Here is a 25,828-nt window from a genome sequence, read left to right on the forward strand (position 1 = left end):
AGGAAACTCTCCATTAATGTTCACTGCTATGCAGACGACACTCAGCTGAACTCATCAATGATCCACATGGAACAAACCAGCTGACTGAACTGGAGGCCTGTCTGAAGGACAGGAAACATGAAGGACCATCATTTCCTTTATTAAACTCTGATAAACTGAAGTTCTGGTGCTGGGCCCAAACACCTGAGGACCACCTGATCTGATGAGACAGGTACCCTGGATGGCACCACCCTGGCCCCCAGCACCACTGTAAGGAACCTAGGAGTTCTCTTTGACCAGGACCCTTTAACTCCCACATTAAATCTCCAGGACGCCTTCTTCCATCTACGTAACATCGCTAAGATCAGACACATCCTGGCTCCAGAAGATGCAGAAAAACTAGTCCCTGCTTTTGTCACTTCCAGGCTGGATTACTGCACCTCCCTCCTACCAGGCTGGACTAATAAGTCCCTAAAGACTCTCCAGCTGGTCCAGAACGCTGCTGCCACGTGTTGACTAGAACTGGTAGCAGAGACCAGGTCTCTCCTGGACCAGAGGAAAAACTGGGGAGTAATTTTCCCAGAGTAATTATTTTAGAGTTATTATTTTCCTCTTCAGTAGTCGTATCTACTCATTTGGAGTCATAAATATCTCCTGTGACCAATAGAGTGAGAGCAATTTTCCAGAAGAATTTCTATTGGAGTAATACAGTAAGGCCCCGCCTACTATGTCCAGGTTTTTGAATTCTAAAGGCGCCATTGTCTCAGCCCGCACTTCTCCGCATCGGCATTACTCGGCACTCGCAGAGTCTGCAGACGGGACCACAAGAATACCGTACATTGGACTTCATATTTTTCCTCACTTTGATGGATCAGAAACCAGGTCAGACTATTATTGTTTAACTTAGTAAACAGCAATGTTTGTTACTGATTTGCAACTTTTCAGCTGGCCACAGCTACTTACCCACAGACGTTAGCATGTTTGCTAGCACCAGGAGTACTACTAATTATTAGGAACAGTATTGGCAAGGCTATGTCATGCATATTCATTCGTGTATTTACAAGGGAGGGATGGTTCACATTAAAAATCAATATGTCGGTTTTCACATTCATGTGAATCGTCCAGAATTAACCCTGAAGCTCCTTTCCATCTGCAGCCCCTGAGCAGGCTTTTTGTGGTCATAAAACTATCCATACAAAAACTGACATCGATAAACTATGCAACAAGACAAGTAGACATCGTACAGGAGACGGAACAATTGTTCGACGTTTTAATGGTGGCCGCACTCGCCGAGACACGTGTGTTTGACTCTGAACAGAGTGATTTGGTTTGCTTGTCCTTCATATCTCGTCCGCCGTACATCTACAAAACGCTGAATTTTCGAATCATATAATGTCAAATCATATAGTCAATGCCTGAACTGTTGTGTCCGATGTCGGTGGTTTTCAACAAGTAGTCCGGGGACCCCCAGTTGTCCTTGAGCGAATTCCAGGTGGTCCCCAGCTAAATGGAGAGTTGCTAACCCAAACTGACCCTTCTAGATTCTTTAGCTCTTGACCCTTCTAGATCTTTAACTCTTGAGGTTTTATTGCACAACCAAGAGTCCACTTGTGTTATATTGTATCTCTTTATTTGCCTCAAAGGATGCAAGCTGTCAGGGTGAAGTGTCTCCACAGGCAGAAGTCCATTTGCTATGAAGGGCAACTGACCTTCAATTCATTTTTGGAGTGTGGTGAGTGAAACAAATTGCACATGGAATAGAATTGTCATCTACCAAATAGTGTATTTTGACTGCAGCCCCCATCTATAAATATGTTGTTCCAGGGGCCCTGAGAAAGATTTGAGTTGAAAATGTTTGCTTTAAAAAATTATATTTAGACAAATATTTGCACAAATTTTAATGCTTTTTCAAAAATGGCAGTTGTACGAGCTCACAAAACAGCACTCAGTGGTGCACTACAAGCTTGTATATCTGCTAATATTGATATTCAAACAGTTTTCTGAAAAGAACAACAAAAAAGTCTTATGTTTTTGTATCAGTGGCGCTCAATATTTCATGTCAAGGATCCCCCAAAATTATATGTCTTTGGCCGCAGACCCCCATCTGAATATCTGTTGTTTCAGGGACAGAAGCAAAGATTTGTGTTACAAATGTTGACTGTGAAAGATTTTAGGCACCTTTTCAAGATTCTTGAAAAAATATCAGATCTGCAAGCTCATAGTGCACTACTCGGGGGCAGACTTTGCGCTTGTAGATCTTCTATTTTTCAACAGTTAAAGCATGACGCTATAATGCTTAAAACACCAAGAGGTGTTCCCGCCCAAAATGGGTTAATGGTTAAAGTGGTTTGAATTATAGTGACACAGATGCATGGCCTTTAATAATAATAAAATAAATACATTGCAGTCAGATTCATCAATGTTGTGCAATCTTGTTTTGTCTGCAGTTTCCAAGAAATTTGCAATTCCAATCTTGGATTTAAAAGTCTATGACGATCTGAACACTGAGGTTGATGAGTAGGCGTTTACGTTTCTTGTGAATAAACCACACCTGGGTGTGCTTGAGGTGCGTTTACCTCAAGGCTCACATCCTGAAGGTGTGGCACTTATTACTCGGAGTCATATAATGCACACAGTCCTTGCTAACCTAGAATGTGAAGTATTTTTGCACTTCAAAATGCTCTTTGTTTCAAAACACCCAATGTAATGCAACATGGATCCATCCTCATCGAACATAATCTTTTTCCATTCTACGTGTTGCAAATGATCCCCTCTTGCTGATAGTATCACACCTGGACTGCTAGATTCAGCAAGCCCCTCAAGCCACTCCATTGCCAGCTCCAGAAGCTCCTTTCTCAGCTCCAGTGTGGAAAACGAGGGGGACTCTGATGACGTCATCATTTTGCAGCCAAGTCCTGCCCGAAGTAACAGAGCTGACCAGACTCGTCTCGCTCAGGTGAGCCTTGATGACTGTTTGAAATCGAGATGCTGATTCTGATAAGGGGGAAAAGCCCATGTACAGTTTTGAAGTAAAGGGGGGATGGTGGCCACTCACTTATTCTCGTGCCTTCATATTGTCATTTTGACTCAGCCCCCTTCGTGTTGCAACCTGAGATTGACAGAATAGTCGTTTACCTTCTCCCACTTCGATGATTGAAAGGATTCTGAAGGAGAAACCTGGAGGGGAGAGGATCATGAATGAGCATGCTCAGACAAAAAGTCTGACAGATTCTCGGAGACGTGACATGGTGAAGATACTGGTGGCACACATGGCCAGTGAACATGGGTATGACGGCATTATGAACATGAGCACCCAATGTACACTTTTTGTTTTAATTGGTGCAGACCAAGAGCCTTTTTTTGCAGAAGGCATCAGGAAACAATACTTTTGTTTGTATCTTGTGTGTGTGTGTGTGTGTGTGTGTGTGTGTACCCTGTAGGGCAAGTCCTTCAAGGCGTGTCAAAGAGGAATGTGCAATGGGCATCACTGCCTTGTTCCCTTATCTGGCAGACCCCCAGGGCAATTTGGGCCATGTAAGTAGATAAAACAAGTCTGTAATTGCTCAAAATAGGACTGTTGAGTGCATTGTAAACAACATATTATTGAACATTTCTGGATGCTGAGCTTTCTCCTAGTTCAGCACTGCAGATGTCAGAGCCTTTGACTCCTAGTTCAGCACTGCAGATGTCAGAGCCTTTGACTCCTAGTTCAGCACTGCAGATGTCAGAGCCTTTGACTCCTAGTTCAGCACTGCAGATGTCAGAGCCTTTGACTCCTAGTTCAGCACTGCAGATGTCAGAGCCTTTGACTCCTAGTTCAGCACTGCAGATGTCAGAGCCTTTGACTCCTAGTTCAGCACTGCAGATGTCATAGCCTTTGACTCCTAGTTCAGCACTGCAGATGTCAGAGCCTTTGACTCCTAGTTCAGCACTGCAGATGTCAGAGCCTTTGACTCCTAGTTCAGCACTGCAGATGTCAGAGCCTTTGACTCCTAGTTCAGCACTGCAGATGTCAGAGCCTTTGACTCCTAGTTCAGCACTGCAGATGTCAGAGCCTTTGACTCCTAGTTCAGCACTGCAGATGTCAGAGCCTTTGACTCCTAGTTCAGCACTGCAGATGTCAGAGCCTTTGACTCCTAGTTCAGCACTGCAGATGTCAGAGCCTTTGACTCCTACTTCAGCACTGCAGATGTCAGAGCCTTTGACTCCTAGTTCAGCACTGCAGATGTCAGAGCCTTTGACTCCTAGTTCAGCACTGCAGATGTCAGAGCCTTTGACTCCTAGTTCAGCACTGCAGATGTCAGAGCCTTTGACTCCTAGTTCAGCACTGCAGATGTCAGACCCTTTGACCTTGATTTTAGCAGTTCTTCAAGAAGGGTGCGTGTTTTTTCATTTTAAGGAGAAAATAAAAGAAGAAAAAGTTATTATGTGAACAGTGCAAAGAATGCTTTTTTGCTCCAGTGGTGACAAATAAGACTGGGGCTCTGCTGTGATTTAAGTAATTTCATTTATAAACAATATAAACCAAAAAAAATTCCATAAATTAGAAAATAAGTGTTAAAAAAGTAGTGACATTGGCTGATCTACAAGCTCACAATGCTGTGAGATTGTAGATCTTATGTTTTCACTAGTTTGGGTCTTGGGCAAACATCTAGATGCATCCTGCAACTGGAAAGTGTCGCAGCAGTGTGTGTGGTTCCAACACTTCCAGGTGGTCCAGATGCTGGCGACAGAACCCCTTTCAGCGAGGAAAAGCAGCTAACCACAGAAACCCAGTGTCATGAGGCCATCGCACTGATTGTAAAGGACCACACTAGTCCTTGCATGTGTTTGTTTCATCTCAGTGAAATATTCTAAATGTGTATTGTTTACATTCCGTTTTATTAACAAATATAAACTCTCAAAGTTATTAATTAATGCTTCTATTTTTGTGTGTGTGTTTTAAAATAGTTGGTAGGTGAAGTTGTGAGTGACTACTGTATGTGTAGGACTGTTGTATGGATTTGGGAGATTGAATTTTGTCCTCTGAGTGACACCGTAGCTCCACAAGAGGGAGAGACAGGTAAAGGTAACCCAACAGGAGTTGGTAATGAGGAGGCTGCTTTGTTTGAGCCTGGGCCACAAAGGTTTGATCTCCAGGCTCCAGCGTAACTTCTGCTTCATTTGCACAGAAAAGAACATTGACGCCTGTTTAAACAGAAGAAAAGATTAAAAGTATTGAAGCATCCTTGGTGAGCGCAGTGAGGTATGTTTGTTTATCTTGAAACATTGTATTATTGCAACATTGTGAGTTTGGATCAGTGTGCATGGAACACTTTGTTTGAAGGAATGTTTGGTTGATGTTGTAATATTATGGACAAAATTATGAAGATTGTACTGTGTTCCATGTGTGACATGTAGAGCTGGCTCAGGTGAGCCCCTGCATGGTTTCTCCCTCTCTTTCTGTTTCCCTCCTCCCTCTCCTGCTCTTAGGAAAGATCCAGGAGGACGCTGGCTGCTTCCTGTTCTGCCCTCCCACCTGACATCTGGGAGAAGAGTTGATTGGAGCCTGGTTGCCCCTCCACCTGGCTGGTTCCAGGGAGGCCTCTTTATCAGCCACTCCCCTGCTTTGTTCTGGGTCTCTCTCTCTCTCTGGCGGCCTGCTGAGCAACATACTCTGAGAAACCACTTTGTAAGATCAACTTATTTGGAAGTGGGAGGTGGTCGGTTGAGGTTAGATTGGGGTACCCCACACCTTACATCACGTAGTCTTCTTTTGTATACCACACTAGTTTATGGGTTGGTGCCATCCTTGTACGTTTTTGACAACCTTGATGAGTTAGACGGGCAGGCCTTTTGCTACTTGTGTTTCTTGTGTCAGGAAGATTTCAGTTAGGCCTTGTTTTGATATGTTAAGTTAATTTGTTTGGCACAATCCCCTCACGGCCTACCTTCCCTCCCACTTTGTACACAACTCTTGTTGTTTTGATCACCCCTTTGTGAAATAAATAATTCTTGCACTGATAATTTTCCACTTGGCTGTTTGTGTTATTCCTTGTGTTGCCGCAAGGAACGTAACATACTGTGAAGACTGTATGGTGACTTGTTTGTTTTATGTTTTGTATACTCTGACACAGTTTTCACGGTGCTCTGGTGAACGTGACGACGCTGCTCTCACTAAAATAAAAGACGCCTTAGGCATCAGTCGAGACTCTCTTTGGGGATCCAAGGGTTGCTACACTGATGAAGCATACAACTGATGAGGTAATCATGAAGGAGAAGATGAAACAGACCTTCACCCATCGCCAAGCAATGGTTCACAATCCAGTGAAGTCCTCTGAAATATTCACCACCTTTCCAAGACTTCCTGACATCGCAGGAATGGTGTGTGGCTCTTGAAATGAAACATAACTAACCCTTTTACAGCTGAAGCCGATTCTAAAAAAAAAGGCTTCTAAATCCTGTTTTCTGAAAAAACTTTCTGTCAGGGGTTCTCAAACCATTCCATGACAAGGACACCAAAAATGATGTGTAATTGGCCACGACCCCCATCTGAAAATGTTGTTTCAGGTCCCCCCAGAAGCAAAGATATGAATTCAAAACGTGTGCCCTCAAAGAATCTATCAAAGATTTGTGCCACCTTTTCACTATTAGATCCACGTGAACTTGTATCATGTATATGCTTGACTTATAAGTACACATGAGTTCAAAGTATCATGAACAGATAATACATAAGACAACAGAAAAACACTTCCTATCAATCTCAGCAACAGAAAGCATTTCCTGAAGCCACCTCTTGAAACATGGAGCCCTCCAGTTTAATAATTTGAATTCTTTAGCTGCAACCATGCCTGCTTGTAGAGCCTGTTTTTGAAAAGGAGGAAGAGTCCTCGTCCTGTCAGAGCAACCAAATACAGCAAAGTTCCAGTCTTGTTTGGAAAACCAATCCAATATATCCCACCAGAAGTTACTGAGAACAGGACAGTGCCAGAAGAAGTGTGCCATCGATCCTTCAGCACTACGACATCCATCATACGTGGGAGAAACAGATCCAAATATCTGACTAAGCCCAATTTTGGAAAAATGAAGTATACGCAAGACTTTGAATTGAATCAGTCTGTATCTCGAATCGATGGAACATTCCTGTACACTGACCAGGCTTTCCTCCCACAGTGCCTCTGACACTGGGACGTCCAGTTCTTTGGCCCAGGCCTCCCTGAGAGGACTGGCGTCTACTGGAATCAAAGGCAGTGACCAAGCGAGAAATCAAATGTTGGGAGTTCCACGTGAGAGAAGTAAATCTTCAAAGATGTTGCTCTTTGGTTTAATGGTGAACTCTGGAATATCCTCGCACACAATGATGCCAAAGTGTGTCTGAGGAAGGAGGTGTTCAGATTGGAGCTGAAGGAATGAAGCAGATTTGTTATCAACCATCTTCTCCAGTGGAACAGAGTCCTCTCTTCCTCCATTCCAGAAGCACACTGTCCATCATCGCTGGCTTGAACAAATGGTTCTATGATACAGGTGTGTGGATTGACACATCTGACATTCCAAGCAATTGTTTAATAAGATTCCAGATCTTCAGAGGGTTTCAAAGAATAAAGTTATGACCAAGTCATTTGTCAGCAGGCTGCGCTCCCCAGTAAAGCAGTGCAGGAAGAGAGGTCCCTGAAACTGACACAGACTGGATTTTCAGCCGGGACGGGGAGACAGCAGACCAGTCATCGCCAGGGGAGCCCCACTGTCCAGTTTTCTGATGAATCGTCCCTACTTGAAAGGGCTCAAGAATACACAAGTGGTATTCCTCTTGGTTTGACCATTTATTTTGAAGGGACCAATTTGGAGCAGGTAAGAGTCCTAGGATGGACAAGGAAATAAAAGGGTATATTTCAGTTCCAAGAATAATTTACATTTCCCTTCAACATGAGCAAAATCATGCTAATTATGCAGAGCCCAATTTACTTGTAAACAATACTTTTCTATTTATAATTTACACATTCGCACCATCGCATTCAAGTTTGACTATGAAGGAGGAGGCTAGTCATGCAATATGGACAGAATGATCATCAGAAATCCATGAAACAATGTTTCCAGGATCACTACATAAGGCTTGGCCTGGTCTAAGCTACTTTGTGATCTATATTATTATGATTATGATTGTTGTTATTATTATTATTATTGTTATTATTGTTATTATGATTATGATGATGATGATTGTTATTATCATTATTATTATTATTGCTATTATTGTTATTATTATTGTTATTATGATTCTGATTATTGTTATGATTATTATTATTATTATTAGGATTATAATTATTATTGTAATTGTTATTATTATTGTTATGATTATGATTGTTATTGTTATTATTATTGTTGGTGTTGTCAAGCATTAGCCAAATTAGCCACACACTATGAAACAATACATCATCATCATAGTCCTTTGAATTAGATGACACTTCATTGAATGCCTGCAGACTAGCACACACTATCAGACTACATTCCCCATAATCCTCTGCGACATCAGGAAACAAATTGGTGTGCTGTTTTCAAACTCTTGTTTCCAACTAAACAGCCAACAGCAACAGATGCACTTTGTGACACACATTGAGAACATGACCGCTGCATCAGTGGACTATGGACGACATCAAGTTGATTCAAATGTCTTCATTTTAAATTCACCAAGCAAACGCTCCACACTGGTGATGGGTGGATGAGGCGTCATGAAGCGTCATGAAGCGTCATGAAGCGTGTCGACACAATGACACACTGTGTTGATACTGTGTCACTGAATACTGACACCTGCTGGACTTTAAACTTCCCTGCAGGCTTGACAGACTGAACTGACACTGATTTGATGACCTGGTGTACACAATAATGTCATTGAAGTCTTTGCGTTCATATTGGATCATTCCATGTCTTTAAACAATGTGAAGATGTATCTTAATGTGAAAATCTAAGTGAAAATGTTGGTAATGAGGACGCTTGAGGACTTTTACAAATTTTTATTTCAAAAAATACGTTTTTCTGACATTTTAAAATTAAGTCTGTTACGTTTTTTTGATAAAACTTCTCCAGCTGTCGAAAACACGGCACAGATGAGGCTGGAGTGCAAAGAAATTGTAGGGACAGCTGGTAGAGGTTTGGACAGATTGTCTTTTGGTTGGCCCAGTAACTCACTGGATCCTGGGCCCTGGAAGTACTGCCCTCTGCCAGGTATCTCTGCACCTCCTGGAAGGCATCAGCTGTGGCACTTTTTGTCTGCCTGCCCACTTCCATGTCCAAATGTTGCCAAAGGTTATCTCAAAAACAACAAACTGGCATTTTAGGACATGATTTCCCACAACAACAAACAATGCAGGTTCCTGTGGACCAAACAGCAGCTAAGAAGGTAGTGTTGGTGTCTCTGTTCCTCTCCAGAAGCACACAACTGTTGACAGAAGGCTTGGCTTTCCAAGAGAACACACTGACACTGGTGTGGTAGCCCTGAGTGTCGTGACTGAACAACCATCAGTCTTAGACTGTTAAAGAGGCTAAGAGAGGACACTTGTCAGACATTATTGTGTCTGATCGCCACAACCCACGTGTGCTATTTAAAACCATTGACTCTGCTCTGAATGCCCCACAGCCTGTCTGCCTGGAAGCACCCACTGAAATGTGCAATGACTTCCTGCACTTTTTCATTGACAAGGTTGTTATCAGGAGGGCTCTCATCTCAGCTCCTGCCGCTGACCCCTCTGCTTCTGTCCGTTGCCCGGCTGTGTTCGATAAGTTTGAGCCTGTGACTTTGTCATTTTTAAAGATGTGGTTGGCCACATGAAGCCATCAGGTTCCCCTCATGATTCTGTCTCTCCTCATTTTTAAAAGAGGTTTTCCCCAGTATGGGGCAGTCAGTTCTGGGCGTTAGTAACAGCAGTCTGTCTTCTGGTGTTGTCCCCATTAGTTTTAAACATGCAGTAGTGCAACCACTGCTTACGAAACCTGGCCTTGACAGCACTGTATTGGCTAACTTTAGGCCCATCTCTAAGTTGCCTTTTATTTCTAAGGTCTTGGAGAAAGTTGTGTCTGCTCAACTGAAGTCTTTTCTGGATGAGCATGATATTCTGGAGGTTTTCCAGTCAGGTTTTAAGACTCTGCATAGCACAGAGTCAGCACTGCTTAGGGTCTTCAATGACATCCTCCTGGCAAACGACTGTGGAGATGATGTGATTCTTGTCCTGCTGGACCAAACTGCTGCCTTTGATACAGTGGATCACAATATTTTATTATCTCGGTTGCAGCACCTAGTGGGCATTTGTGGTAGTGCTCTGCGGTGGTTTAGGTCCTATCTGACAGACAGAACTCTGTGTGTAAGCTTTGCTGGTTCTGAATCTTCCCCTGCTCCTCAGTCATTTGGGGTTCCACAGGGCTCAATTTTAGGGCCTCTCCTTTTTTCATTGTATGTACTTCCTCTGGGCTCCATTCTCATCAGCATGGCATCTCTTTTCACTGCTATGCTGGTGACAGTCAGATAGATGTGCCACTAAAGAAGAAAGATGCTCTCTCAATCAAGCCACTTCTGTTATGTCTTGATGACATTAAAGCCTGGATGGCCCTAAACTTTTTCAATTTTAACAAGAAGAAAACTGAAGTGATGGTGTTTGGCCCCAGTGGCTCCTGTGAACCTCCCCCTATTGACTTGGGCCCCTTGGCTCTGTATGTGAAGCCAACTGTTTCAAACTTGGGTTTAAGATGGACAGGGATTTCAAACTAGATCGTCAAATAGGTGCAGTGGTGAAGTCCAGCTTCTTTCATCTGAGGCTGTTAGCAAAAGTGAAGCCCTTTCTTGCAGGAGAGCATTTTGAGACTGTGATTCATGCCTTCATCACGTCTCGGCTTGATGATTGCAGTGCTCTTTACTTTGGAATCAGCCAGTCCTCCCTCTCACGTCTCCAGTTGGTACAAAATGCTGCTGCTCGACTTTTAACCGGAGCAGGAAGAAGGAGCCCATCGTTCTGGCCTCCCTCCACTGGCTGCTTGTGCACTTCAGGGTTCATTTTAAGATTCTTTTATTTGTTTTTAAATCCTTAAATGGTCTGGCCCCCCTTACCTCTCTGAGCTGCTTCACCCTCGTGCTCCTGCTCGGTGCCTCAGGTCAGCTGACCAGCTGCTCCTGGAGATACCGAGGTCTAAGCGGAAGCTCAGAGGGGACAGAGCCTTTTCTGTTGCTGCTCCCAAATGATGGAACGATCTGCCTTTGCACCTCAGACAGGCTTCTTCACTGTCCATTTTTAAAACTAATCTTAAAACCTATTTTTATTCCTTGGCTTTTGACCCAGCATGAGACTTTGCTCCTGTTTTAGTATTTTTATTGTTCTTCACTTGATTATTATGTTTTATGACTATTTATGTACAGCACTTTGTTTTCAGCTGTGGTTGTTTTTAAAGTGCTTTATGAATAAAGTTGAGTTGAGTCTTAGTTTTCAAAGACCTTCTGCCCTTGGAGGAGAGTTTTAGGCCTTCCTGGTGTTGCTGGACAGGCGGAGCAGGGACCGAGCAAAGCTGTGGTTTCTAAGAATGGAGAAAGTCCCTGACAACATGAAGCTTGGGCCCAGAGTTCAAATACTGAACCTTTCCTTCAAGTATCTCTACATCAGTTCCTTTGTTCCACATCAAAACCACTGTTTTGGTGGTCCAACACTTCATCGGACAGTTGTATAAAACAATGCTGCATTCCTACTTTGCCAGGTTGCCTTGAATGTGGCGTCACTTCCTGTTCTGACACTCTGCTGCTTTTTCAACATTTTTAACAAGAAATGTTTGTTCACAATTCACTGAAACGAGTGTGTTCAATGCCACACATTTACAGACCTTTGTGTTTCCTTGAAGGTTCATGTTGGAACACTGAACGTAGTAAAATCTGTTCTTTAATGGGAAATCCCTGTAGATGAAGTGGAACATTCCAGAACTTCACTTTAACACACTCCAATTCCAGAGCTTCTGTTTGAATGGAGCTGTTGTTCATGGATTTTGATGGACGATGCTTGGTTTTCCATTGTCCAATGAATGTTTGACCCTTCCAGTCCTCTAAAGTGATGGACTAATACTGGCAAGATGCAGAAATCCTCTATTGTTCAAAGCACAGATTCTGTGTTGATACATTGTTGTAGTTTTTATACTTGGAGAAACCAGAATCTGACAGGAAATCACTGTAGAAAGTTGGCTCAGTTTCAGAAAGTAACAACTCAGTAGCTTCACTTGACAGTGACGGACCTTAAACTGGGCTATTTTGATGGACTCTGCTTGCTTTTCCACTGTCAAATGAACTTTTCTAATGGGAAATTCCTGCTCATAGACTGGTTTGTTTCATAAAAGAACCAGTAAGAGCCCTGAACTGAGAGAAGAACCTGAAAGGTCCTTGTTCTTCATGTGTTTTCCATGATGGGCCTGTTTTCCTGCAGTTGAAAGCACATTTCTCAACACTAAATGGACTGTAATTTCATCAGTTTGGACTGGGAAAGCTGCTGGGTATTTTTACAGTTTCTTCCATGGAATTTTGTGGAACAGTTCATGACTGTAATTGGACGGTACCGTCTGGAAACGCTGCTGCCAGACTTTTGACCCTTTTTTTACAGTGCAGTAAAGACCCAGGCCGTTAGACCTGTCCAGCCTCACACCATCTGGAGGTGTTGGTGCTGAATGGGCTTGTTCAGTGAACCCTTGGGGCTCCATCCACCAAAACCTGTCCACGTAGTCTCGGCCCCACTAGGACCAGGTCCTGTGAGTTTCAACTCTCTATGTACCAGGGCCCAGGAGCTGGAGGGCTCCTGAATCAGCAGTGTTGGTTTAGGTTGAGGGACAGAGTTGCTGAAGTTGGGGTTTTTGAATGTAGACACTGAGAGGACGGTCTCCAGTGACCTTTGACCTTGACAGAGGCCTTCCCACACCTGTTCTGGTTTGACCTGATTTGGGCTCTAGAGAGAGGAGAGGACAGGAGAGGAGAGAGAGGAGAGGAGAGGAGAGGAGAGAGAGGAGAGAGAGGAGAGGAGAGGAGAGAGGAGAGGAGAGAGAGAGGAGAGGAGAGAGAGAGAGAGAGGAGAGGAGAGAGAGGAGAGTAGAGGAGAGGAGAGAGAGGAGGAGAGAGAGGAGGAGAGGAGAGAGAGAGGAGAGGAGAATAGAGGAGAGAGACGAGGAGAGGAGAGGAGAGAGGAGAGGGGAGGAGAGGCCTCCATGTGGCTCATGGATCCCTGCATGGAGAGACCGTCCCTTCTCCTTCTCTGTGTCCACAAAGCCACGGCGGTGGAACCAAAGGTCTCCAATGTGCAGGGTCCTTGACAAAGTGGGGCTTCATGGTGGTGGACTGATGGCTCTACCTGCTGCTACAACACAGGCTTGGGGTTTCTCCTCTGGAGACACAAGGTTGAGGTGGGTTTTCTAGCCCAGCCTGGAAGGCTCTCACACACTCGCCAGAATTCAGTTTCTTTGATGTGTCCTGAGATCAAAGACAGAATTCTAGGATCAAATACACTGGAAAAGCCCCCTGATGACGTCATCAGGAATCTGACTTGGATCTGGTCCTCACCTGAGCTGGTTTCGTTGCAGCTCCTGGTTTTTGCGACTGCACTCGTGGACACGTTCAAAGATTTCTCAGTTTTCCACAGCGCCTGACCTTCAGGTCTGAGAGGACTGATGGATGGTGGTTCCTCTCTACTGAGCTGCTGGTTCCTGCCATGACAGGAATTCTACCAGTTGTAAAAGGGAGCTGTCAGCTGGGGACAAACCTGACTTCTGCTCAGCTCCACTGATGCTCCACCCCAGGAAGAAGGTAGGAAGTTCCACCAAGGAACCTGACAAGGTGAACCTGAGAGGGGAACCTTTTCAGGTGATGACATCATGAAGCTCCCTGAGAGAAGGACGAGCAGAGGGAGGGCACTTTGAGGAGCTAGAATATCAAACCTGTTCCAGTTCTTAACAATTCTTGGCTCTACTCCATGACTCCATGTATCTTGTTTGATATATTTGATGTCTTCAGTATGAATCTCCAAAGTAGAAGGTAGTCCAAATAAAGGACACCACTGAAGAAGAGGGTGTCCTCACTTCTGAGCGGTAGTGAGTGGCTGCTCTGTCCATGTCCTGTTTTTAAAGTACTATTTATTTAGTGGCTTTAGGGGCAGACAACAAAAACAGCATCCCATTTTTAAAGTGTTGCATTGTGAGGTGTAGAGGTCCCAGGTGGAGGGAGGACTGCTACCCACAGTTCTCTGTGCTGCCTTGACCCCCCCCCCCCCCCCCCCCCGCTGAGCCTTCTGTTCAGCAGCCTGTAGCTGCCGTGCCACACGGTGCTGAGGCCCTGCCTCAGTTGTAGAGAGCAACACTCCAAGAGCCAGGATCCAAAAGGGTAACAGCTCACCTTCACTATCTTTGTCCAACAGAACCCCCACCAGCTTCGGGTGGTGGACCAGGCCCCCAGCTCTGGCTGTGATGGAGTTCTGTGGCCCTGATGGTGTCCACTTGTTTCCAGGCCAGACCAGGCTACCAGGAGACATGTGTGGAAACAGGGAAAGGGTGGTCCACCACCCATTCTCCTAACCCAAACCCAACCCCCACTGAGGAAGCAGCGTGTGATCCCAACCCACTTAACGGCCGCACCTTTGCACCTCCCTGCTGGATTTGTAGGCATGGCTTGTGACCAGGACATGGATGAATGCTGCACACAGCAAAGCCATGTGAGCATTTGGGGAAATCTGGGAATCCTGAGGGTTCCTTCCAGTGTCACTGCAGGCAGCATTGCAGAAACACATCAAAACAGGATTACAGTTCAATAGCAGGGATTTTCAGGGAGTTCAAGGTGCTGGGGAGAAGTGGGGTCCCAAGAACTGAAGGACTGTGCACCCCCTTTCTCCTCCTCAGACAGGTCTTTTCCCTCCTCCCCAACCAATTTTGTTGGGTTTTTCTTTTGATCTTTTGTTGTGAAAGTGCCTTTAGTCGTTTGTTTTATTGATCCTTTCATTTAAAAGCACTTTTAGTTGTTTGTTTTGAACTAATGAGCACATTTTTACTCCTAATTTCTAATATCATGTTGAATTGGTGATGTAACTGTTTAATGTGTGTTTTTAATATTGACAAATGTTTATGTACTCAAATAAATGTTCTTCCTTCATTTCACTACGTTCTCTGTCCTCTTTGATCCTCCTATTGACTCACTGATTTATCCTTCTATGGTTCTGGTTCTATCAGTTCTAAAATACAGTCTCCAACAGACAGAACCAGAGACCTGCGTGTGCTCCAGAGTCCCTCTGCTTCTCCAGCTCCCAGGTTCTCCACCTTCTTTTCTCAGGCTGCTTGTCATTGCCTGGACCAAGACCCAGGATCTCCATGAGGTGCAGACACCATGCTGGTGGTTCAGCTGGGGAACCCTCCTTTCCCCCTATGACACTCATCAAACTGCCTTCAATCCTGTCAACAAACTCTCTTAGAAAGTGATGTTTCTCTTTTTTCAAGATGGTGTTTCTTGACCAGCACCTTTTCAAGTCTCTGAAAGTGGTGGGAACTCACTGACAGGTGCATCAAGAAAGGATCCTCTCACCACATGGCAACGCGCTTTCCCCTGAAATGGAGGTCCCATGAAGGACTTTAGGTAGGAATGATGTGGTGTGGTGGAAGTGAGAACTGGGATGCTGCATGTAAAAGGTACTCCTGAGGCTGGAGGTGTCACCCTTAACACTGGAGGGCCTCTTGCCACAGTTGGGGGAGCTGGGAAAGTTTCCGGAGGTCCACATTTACAGGGAATGAACAGGGGTGCTAACGTTGCTGCAGGAACACCTCATTCCAGCCGTAGTGAACGGGCTCCAGTGTGGCAAATGTTGACCGCTCTTAGTTGGTGACAGCAGCTGATTATTGCTGGAAAGGTGAGCTTGGAAGCTTTCCTCTGATGGTGACAGGTTTGATGGGGGGGGGGGGGGGGTGACCAACTGTGTTAGGTGAGAGATGAACCCCCCAGAGCGGTCAGGTTTTGTGTCATGTTAGATTAATTTGAACCAGGATTGCCTTCTCTGACTCTGTCATTGTCAAACAATGCACAGCCTCCCATCAACTTCATAAAAACCCATGAATGGGTATTTTAATGTGTGTCAGTATGTGTTTTACACACACACACACACACTCACACACACACTCACACACACACACTCACACACACACACACACACACACACACACACACACGTGAAGGACAGGTACCGTTTCTGGTCTCAGCTCCCTAAGATTCCATGTGACTCACCCCTTCATAAAGGTGAAGTCTTATTTCACAAAAACTGCGGGGGAGCCTTCCAGTTCTGAGGTTAGCACCCCAACATCGGAGAAAAAGTGAAACACTGAAGACAAATCTCAAGAAGAACCTTTGTCCCTTCCCTCCCCAGACGGCAATGTCACGTCCATGCCCTAGCGGTGTTCTTGGTTGGCCTTGTGTCTGTCTTGTCTCCTGGCTCCCGCTTTTATATTGAAATTGAACTCTGCTCTCATTTCTGGTAACTTCCCTTCCCCTTAGTGTGTTTCCCACCAGGCCAGAAAACGGACGGAGTACCGTTTTCTTCATCAACCGTTCTCGTCAAAGAAATCTTCATGTGTAAATGTACATATTGGTGTATTGTTTGTTTGTTTTATTTTTTTATCTGTTCCCCTCTTTGCTTTGGAATGTGACACAGCCTGTCAACCATTTGTTTGTGAAATAGACAAAACTAAAGAAGCAAATGAAACATTTCACTGATTAGTTGTGAGCCTTTTTTTTGTATCACAAACTTTAATTTGTAAATTTGTGGAAAAAGGCAAAGAAAGCAGGAGTGACCCTCCACATTAGGAGGGACTGACAAAGACTTGTACCTATGATAACCCAGCCTGTCATTTGGAAAAGAGATTCTATGCCTTGACTGAACTGGGAGGCTAACAAAGCCTGAGGAAAGCTAAAAACAATCCAAAAGGTTGCACGCTGAGACTGATGTCATTATGGTTATGAGGGGCCCTAACCCTATGTTCAGCACCTGACCAAAGTACTTGCACGCTCTTCAGTGAAGTATTTTTGAGTAATTCTCTAGAATAGTACTCTCAAGTACTATGACTGGGGGGTGGCAGTACTTCAGTTTGTTTTATTTAGTACTCATTCCACCTCTCCTTTGCCACCAATACTTGTTGTGGTCTGCATGTCCAGCGAGTGAGAGATTGTGTCAAACGTGGTGGTTTAGGGCTCCTGATCTGTGTCCTCCATGTGACTGAACCTTCATAACTCTTTGTGGCCTCGCTAAAACCACCAGAAACCCTAACCATCTTTGGGTGGTGGACCAAGCCCCCAGGAAGGACTGTGCATTCCTGCTCCCCACGTTTGTGGAGGGCAGGCCATAATTCTAAACCTAGCCCTTACGGTTCCAAAGTGCACCACTTTTGCTGGGGTGGTAGTCTTACCTTATACCTCCACTGATTTTATGTGTTCAAAGAATATATGCCACTTTATCTTAATCACTAATGTTGTGACAGAGTGAGAATTGAGCTGTCGTGTTTAAAATGGAGCTGCCTAAGGCCACAAGGACCAGGTCATATTTAAAGGCTATTAAGTTGACTTTTTTGAAACCCCACCACCTTCAGGCTTCATGCAGGATATCTTAGTAACCCATGCGAAATGGGAGACGAGAAAGCACTTAGGTGGGAGGGGACACTTACCTTAAAACCCTGAACCTTCACCCTGAGCAGCACCGATAGAGTGGACGCCTGTCCGGATGGAGGGCAAACCTTTCACTTGATTTGTTTCACTGCTCGTGGAATTTAAAGTTGGCATCACTCAGGCTAGGAAGCTCCTACACACACCTGCTTGCTACCATCGGAAAGCCCGTACACACATTTGGGGAGGGTAGCCAGCGTCTCGGGACTCTGCCCCCTACAGGTTGTATGTACACAAAAGTTACTGAACAGTTTAGCCTCAAAGAGACGGTGACCTAAAAGACATGCATATCAAAACAGGTACATGGAGAAGGGGCTGTTAGCTCGGGTGCTTGGAGGCCACTTTTGTTCCTTTGCACCCAGCCTGAGGAAGACACAAATTGTGTCGAAACGTCGCACGGGCACATGTTGACGTTTTTGATTTAGTTCATACCGAACCCCTAGCCCTAACCGCTCTCCATGCACCTCAGACAGGCAGGGAGTCAAAGTGTCTCTGAACAGTGACACAAGCAGGTGGAGAGGGAGGCGTTGAAGAGAAGAAAAGAACAGGCAGAGTTTCACATAAGCCATTTCAGCCCATCGGACCACTGGGCACCGACAGGTAGGCCGACCCTCTACCTGTCCAGGTGGTTGATTTAGTGGACTGGATGTCTGTGGACCTGAACAGCTAGGCATCTGACAGCAATGAGTAAGACTTTGGGGTAAACTCTGAAGAAGAGGAAGATGAGGATGATGGAGAGAAGAGGAAGATCAGGGTGACATTGACAACTACGATGACGGCGTGGCCAGCAACGTGGAGAAACAGGGTGCCGACACCTTTGACCCAGAGGAGTACCAGTTCACTTGTCTGACATATAAAGGATCTGGTGAGGACGCCTCCCTCGGTAGGGGTTCCAGGCACGTCCAACAGGGAGGAGGCCTCGGGGCCGACCCAGGACCCTGGAGGGATTATATATCTCAGCTGGCCTGGGAACGCCTCGGGATTCCCCCGGAAGAGCTGGTGGACGTGGCTGGGAGAGGACAGTCTGGGCCTCCTTGCTGAGGCTGCTGCCCCCCCGACCCAGACCAACCGGATCAGAGGAGGACGATGAAGATGATGAAATGAAATGAAACCCCTCTTTTTCCTTTTTTTATTTTTTAACCCTTTAAATAATAAATGAAATGAAAGACACTTGTTTTGACTAACATATTCATCTGAAATTATGTTTTACGATTGATAATAATAATTATTATTTATTATTATTTTAATAATTACATCAGAGGTTAGTGGTTAGGGTTAGGGTTCGGTGAATGAGCAAAAAACCCTCCCCTCAATGGGAAGGGAGGTGCACGGTCCATCCACTTGTCAGACCACCATACCACCAGTCCCCTTGAGGTGGATGTGCACGGCAGCACTGGCCATAGTGCACTACCATCCACGGGTCATCATCCTTGGAGTTCCCCATTGCTGGGTTCTGTTTTTAGTGTATCGGCGTAGCCTTTGTCATGTATTTAATGAATTTTTAAGGGTCCTATATTATTTATTATTCATTATGAAAATATGAAATCAAATGAAATGGAAATAATGTTTTAAATTGTTTATGAAAAATCAAATCAAATTATTTTAAAATCAAATTGCTTTGAAATAAAAACCAAAAAGGCAGCATTTCAACCCTGGGAAGAATCTTCATCAGGCCTGGCCCACAACAGCCAAGCACAACCCAGTGCTCTCCAGTGCTAATAAACAGGTGTGTAGTTTCCAGTGTCAAAGCAAGAAAGAGCCTCTCCTGCCCCTCCCTCTACTTCTACCCTCTGTATTTTCTCTACAGAAAAAACCATGGAGATGCTCTCTGCTACTTTGGCATGATGCCATGCTAATGAGCCTCCAAGAAGCTCAGCATCATCCTGGTCTTTCCGTCAGCAGGAAGCCTCAGAGCGATAGAAAGAGTCAAGACCATACAACCTTCAATGCCTCTGACAGAAAGAGGCTGTTGGTCATCCACTGTGTTGCCACTGCAGTGAGCCTGCTGTCATTCGGTTGGCATTCTTAAAGACTACATGTATTCCATGGTAGGCTTTCTTTAGAATGAGTGGTCAGTGGGTAATTATTGTTTCTTTTGGGGTGGTAGAAAACTTCAACATTTCAGAAGCATCCCACAGGAATGTGGAAAAATTGTGTGGGCCTGCTGTGCCCAACTGGAAGGGTGGAACCCTGAGACACATCCCAAATCAATCCAACTTTCTATGTCCCCTCATTCAGACCCTCTCAAATTGAATTTATATTTCTATTACTATTCCCATGAAATCATCTTATAATCATACTGCCTTTCCCTGACAGGTACAGAGATTGTCTTCCTGAGGAGTGGCTCTGTGGCAACTGTGACGGCCTGCATCACAAAAAGCAGCCCCTCCACAACAGGGAATCCATCACTGATGGTTCTTTAAAGCTATTCCTCCAAGTATCCCACATCATGAAAAACAACCATGGTTATTGCACCCACGAGCAAGGTATGTCTTGACCCAAGTCTTAATTTTTCTTCATATGTATCTCTGGCTTGTGACAAATAATAGCAGGGAGTGGTTCCTTTTTTTGGTCAGCATGCATTTTTCCAGCTGTGAGGGCACCATGCTGTTCTTATCAGGGCAAAAATACCGCCACATCACCGGGGAAACCAGTGATTTTAATGACTATCAATGGTGAGGACAATTCACTACACCACACAGACCACGCCGATGCAGTATGCAGCAAGAAGGTTCCGGGTGGGAGTCCCGGCTCGAGTGCAGGATCTTTCTGGGTGAGTCTCCATGTCCTCGCTGTTCCTGTGTGGGTTCTCTCTGGTTCTCCAGCTTCCTCCACAGTCCAAAGACGTCAAGAGGGGACGAGGCTGATTGATTCTCTAAATTGACCGTAGGTGTGAATGTGAGTGTGAATGGTTGTTCGTCTCTGTATGTTGGCCCTGCGATGGACTGGTGACCTGTCCAGGGTGAACCCCGCCTCTCGCCTGTAGACGCTGAGATAGGCTCCACCCCCCGCAACTCTGAATAGAAAGGAATAAGCGGAAGACAATGGATGAATGAATGAATGTTACGTTGGTGATGTCACTGTGAAATGCAGGTTTTGATATCAATGTTGTTTTTCTCCTTTTCAATGTTGACTTAAATAAATGTTCTTCCTTCATTTAACTACATATTCTTGCTTTTTTATCCCTCTTAATTATTCATTCAATTTATCCATCCATCCATTTTCTTCCACTTATTCCTGTTAAGGGGGGGTGGAGCCTGTCCCAGTGACTGTCAGGCAAGAGGCGGGGTTCACCCTGGACAGGTCGCCAGTCCATGGCAGGGCCAACATATCGAGACAGACGACCATTCACAATCTCAGTCGTACCTACGGTCAATCTAGACTGTCAGTCAGCCTCGTCGCCTCTTGATGTCTCTGGACCGTGGGAGGAGGGAGAGAACCCACACAGGGAGAACATGCAGACTCCATCCAGAAAGGCCCGCAGAACCTAGTGTTGGTTGGTGCTAGTGGCTCATGTTGCTTTGGATGAGAGGAGACGAAGGAAAAGCTCAACGTGGGGGAAGGTGGAGGTGAGACTGGCACGGGAGAGCAAGGAAGAAGAAGCTGGGACGAGACTTGGCTCCATTGGTGGAAATGGCACCTATGGACAAGTCTACAAGAGACAACATGTCAAGGCTGGACAGCAGGCTACCACCAGGGTCCTGGACGTCACGGCGGATGAAGAGGAGGAAATTAAACTGGAGGTTAGCATGAAGAAGAATCCCAGCACAGAAACATGGCCACCTACTAGGGTGCTTCCAGTAAGAGGAGGCCTCTGGACATGAAGACCAGCTCTGGCTGTGATGGAGTTCTGTGGAGCTGCTGACCTCACACTCCTGGTGAGGACCTTTCTTTCCTGCCCCTCTCTTTCTTTCTCTATTCAAGAAGACTCGGCCTGTCGTGTGTGTTTATATTTAATCGTGCATTTTATTAAAAAATGCTAAGTTTTTACATTTTAAGAGCTCCTCAAAAGAGAAGACGTAAAAGATGGAGCTTTGTAGTTTTCAGTCCAGGCTTTCTTTGATAGCGATGGGTGGACGGTGGTGCGCTACAGGCGGCGGCGTTGCTCTCATCCAGCGACTGAGCCGCCCGTCCCTGAAAGATGAGGGAAGTCTCCCCCAGGTGCTGCTCCACCAATGTCACCAAAACAACCCCACCTCAGGTGTAGAGAGCAACACTCCAAGAGCCAGGATCCAAAAGGGTAACAGCTCAACTTGAACTATCCTTGTCCAGCAGAACACCCGCCACCTTGGGGTGGTGGACCAGGCCCCCAGCTCTGGCTGTGATGGAGTTCTGTGGAGCTGCTGACCTCACACTCCTGCTGAAGAACACTAAGAGGAAACAGCTGAAGGAAGAATGGATGGCCTACATCTCCAGAGAGGTACTCAGAGTCATTGAGGACTTTCTCCTCCAGGAGGGGGGCCTGTGCCCTCCTCCCCACAACACCACGGATGGAACGTAAGCACCGTTCACGGAAAACCACCATCCTGAGGGAGGCACTTGTGTGAGTTGCATTTGCTTCCTGCTAGGGAGGACAGCTTATCTTGCTAGCGTTACATTAGCTAGCAGCTAGGTTAGAAAGGTAGTATTCTTGTGTGGAGTGGAGGAGCATGGGTAATGCATTCCTACCCATGACCAGCAGAACATGTATGTGACCCATGTATTTTAGAGCAGCCAATAGTTCCCCACCTCCTAGACACGTGTGTTATTTCAAGTGGGTGTCTCATGAAAGTGTGGTTGAACGGTCAGATGGCTGATGCTGAGTCAGCATTCCTAAAGAGGCCAAGGCCGTTTGTAGCCTGCTGCACCACACTTGAGTGAGACGGATCAAAGTTTGTGTCCAGAACAACTTGACATTGGGCCGCTCATCTAGACAACCAGTCCAGTGAAGCCCTGCTGTCAGGTGACCTGGGGGTCATTAGCATGTGTGTTAGCTGAGAGGAGAGGCAGCCAGAGGCTGACACACACAGCTGCTCCCTCTACATGAAGAGAAAAGGGCCAGTTGGAATCAAAGCAGTGTAGGACTTTGGCATGAACTCCATCTGAAAACACTACTTGTCACCTCCTGGATTTGAATGTGCTTTGTCTCATTGTTCTGGCGCTGCTCGCTCATGTTGGTCGTCTTTGTGTGATGCAGGTGAAACTGGATTTTACCAAGACGCTAGAGGAAGGAGCAGACGTGACGCCAGCAGCACGTCGGCCTCCGTGACGCCGGACGCGCGTGATAACGAATGATTTCATCAGCTGAAGGCAATAAACTTCATCTGAAACAAATCTCACAACATGTCTCTCTCTGTCTGTCTTATTGTGAGAATCTGAGTGTCACGTCCCACGGTTGGTGAAGTCTCCAGATATCAGGATACCAGCAGTCCAGGGAAAGGTCTGGGGCCATGCTAGCTTCCCCAGCATGGGGGCCGAAAGGAGGGTTCCCCAGCTGAACCACCAGCATGGTGTCTGCACCTCATGGAGATCCTGGGTCCTGGTCCAGGCAATGACAATCAGCCTGAGAAAAGAAGGTGGAGAACCTGGGAGCTGGAGAAGCAGAGGGACTCTGGAGCACACGCAGGTCTCTGGTTCTGTCTGTTGGAGACTGTATTTTAGAACTGATGGAACCAGAACCATAGAAGGATAAATCAGTGAGTCATTAGGAGGATCAAAGAGGAAAGAGAACGTAGTGAAATGAAGGAAGAACATTTATAGAAACCAACATTTTATATTCAAACAACATTGATATTGAAACATATTTAATGGCTGCATTACAAACGTAACATCATATTTCAAATTATTTGTGAAAACGGTCTTTTTATTTAAACAAAGAACTAAAAGTGTTTTTGAATGAAAGAATAGAAAGTTCACAAATAAAACAAACAACTGAAGGCCCTTTGGAAAAAAGATGAAGAGAAAAACAACCAAAATCTCAGGGAGATCAAACAAAACCAAAGCGCTCAAAGAAGAAGGAGTGTCAACTCAATAGACAAAGTGAAGCCTTGACAGTCAGCATGTAGTGGTCTTGAACCTCCCGGTTCAAAATGGCAGTGCTCCCTCCTTTTGTCCTTCTCAGTAGACACTGTTTCCATCTTCCCCTCACTCTCCCCTGTCTCAACATGTTTCCTGGTTTCTAAAGGTCTTGGTCACAACCTTCCCAAGTTCCAGACCCAGACCATCTTCTGAGCCAGGTCAGATAAAGACTTTCCTGTCCTTCAGATGTTCAGGGTTGATGAGGATCAGGGGCCCGTTTCACAATGCAGGTTTAGTGAAAACTCGGGGTCTGTTAACCCTGAAATTAGGAAAACTCAGAGTTTTCCGCTTCACAAAGGGAGGTCACTCAAACCAGAGAAAGAGGGTTCACTCTGGCCTGTTTCACAGACAGCGGTAACTTAAACTCTCGGTCAGTTACCGCAGTAACAGACGCCCTGAAACTAACCTGGTCGGGACCAGGTTTTTGACAATGAACCTCGAGTTTCTCGCTGACTCCGCCCACTTTCAGAGCCACATCCCCCATTTGATTTCCACATTCATTCATCAGCAGACAAGTTTTGGCGAGTTTTCAACTAACATGGCAGGTCCTTTTGTTGATGATCCCGTGGATGAAGGTGCAGCATTGCTGCGCACAATTAAATATTCGTCAGGAGATGGAGATCAGACCATAGACGTTCTTGCTGTTCCAGACAGTATCGGAACCATTTCACATCACAGTCCATCGTCTACATACACAACCTCCTCCGTCCTTACATTGGCAACATCACCAGTCGTAGTCATGCTCTCATGTCATCTGTCTCTCTCTCTCTCTATGTATATATATATACTGTATATATATCTCAAGCCATATTACATTTCATGAAGGCACTGGTGTCTTGGGGGTTTTGTTCTGAGGATGAACTCCCTCAGCCACTGGCCTTCCTACACTGTGGCTCAGGTCCTGCTCCTGTGCCTCTGTTAGAGGTGGTGGTGGTGCTGGGCCCCCACCCGTTTTACGGGCATCTGCCTTCTTTCTGTTGGCTGAGTAGAAGTCTGTGTTTGTTTAAAAAGGCTAAATCCTTTATTAGAACATGATATCCATGAAAAGACATTTGTGTATGAAACCAGCATTGGTTGGGGATCAAACAACTATTGTACACAGTCAAACAGCCACTTAATATTTAACTTACAATGCAGAACATGGGGTACCCCTGAGGTGGTCTGACTGTTTGAATCATGTTTCTATGCTTCATTTTAAGTTGCTGCCAAGTGCGTTTCTCCCCCACGGTACTGCATCTAAACGATATCAATTAATGCGCTACCATGGAAGCAGCTTCCTCCGTAGTAATCATGATTGCAAAGGACTACATTTAAACTTCTGCATTGACCCGAGCAGCAGTGTTCCTCCACGCCATCTCTCTCTCTTTTGCAGCTGCAGCGGTGTTGCACTTCTTTTTTAACGCGTGTTGGAACTCTTCACATGATGGCATCAAGATTTCCAACTCCACTGACGTGAACAACGAAGCTCTCCGCTTCTCCGTCGCCATGGTGACTCGGTGAATCGGGGCTCCATTCATGCTGGCTTTTTAGAGTTGTCGTGATCGCGCTTTACCCCAGGTGAACCTACTCGGAGTTGATCAAACTGATTCAAATCTGCTGTTCTGAAACCGCAAACTGAGTTTTCTATCTCAGGGTAGATCAACTCGGAGGTCAGGATGAAACTCAGGGTTTGATGAACCTGCTTTGTGAAACGGGCCCCAGGCCATCTACTGGGTCAACGTGGTCCAAGTCTGTCCCTCACAGGTAAGCAGTCACCTTCCAGTTAGGACTCGACTCCTTGAAAACTCTGGTGCCCACCAAGTCAATGAAGACCAGTCCTACCTTGTATTTGGGGTTGGAGGTCAACGTTTGCTGACAGGAGCAACACCTCCTCTCCTAGCCTTTTCTTTTACTCCCCAAAATTTGCATTTGCCATGATGCTGTTTCAGTTGCCATCTTGGGAGGGAAGGAGCAAAGGTTCTTCTTTTATTCATCCCCAGTTTCTCCTTTTTTTCCTTGTGGATTATTTCTTCTTCTTTCCTCTTAAAAGGAGCTTCCACTTTTGTGATTTGCGTGTGCTGCTCTTCATCAGAAGGTTCTTTTTCTGAATCAGAGTCAGTGGCTGCAGAGTGTCGATGGTCTGGCTCA

At 45.5% G+C, this 25,828-nt stretch overlaps 2 long non-coding RNA genes across 4 annotated transcripts; both read left to right on the forward strand.

The window, feature by feature from the left end:
- Positions 1–1,164: 1,164 nt before the first annotated feature.
- On the forward strand, positions 1,165–3,689 carry LOC147260824 (uncharacterized). 2 transcript variants are annotated; one of them, XR_015116000.1, is made up of 4 exons: positions 1,165–1,711; positions 2,764–2,935; positions 3,140–3,265; positions 3,420–3,689. It is a non-coding gene; the product is annotated as an uncharacterized LOC147260824 (long non-coding RNA). The 2 variants fall into 2 exon arrangements; XR_015115999.1 differs by having other exon boundaries at positions 2,764–3,265.
- Positions 3,690–6,146: 2,457 nt separating this feature from the next.
- Positions 6,147–14,968, forward strand: LOC147260825 (uncharacterized). 2 transcript variants are annotated; one of them, XR_015116002.1, is made up of 4 exons: positions 6,147–6,222; positions 7,132–7,482; positions 7,588–7,806; positions 14,370–14,968. It is a non-coding gene; the product is annotated as an uncharacterized LOC147260825 (long non-coding RNA). The 2 variants fall into 2 exon arrangements; XR_015116001.1 differs by lacking the exon at positions 14,370–14,968 and having other exon boundaries at positions 7,588–8,078.
- The last annotated feature ends 10,860 nt before the right edge of the window (positions 14,969–25,828 follow it).

This window comes from Aulostomus chinensis, chromosome 5 (assembly GCF_037954235.1).
Source record: "Aulostomus chinensis isolate RoL2024-O1b breed Wild chromosome 5, RoL_Achi_v1.0, whole genome shotgun sequence".
Lineage (NCBI taxonomy): Eukaryota > Metazoa > Chordata > Actinopteri > Syngnathiformes > Aulostomidae > Aulostomus > Aulostomus chinensis.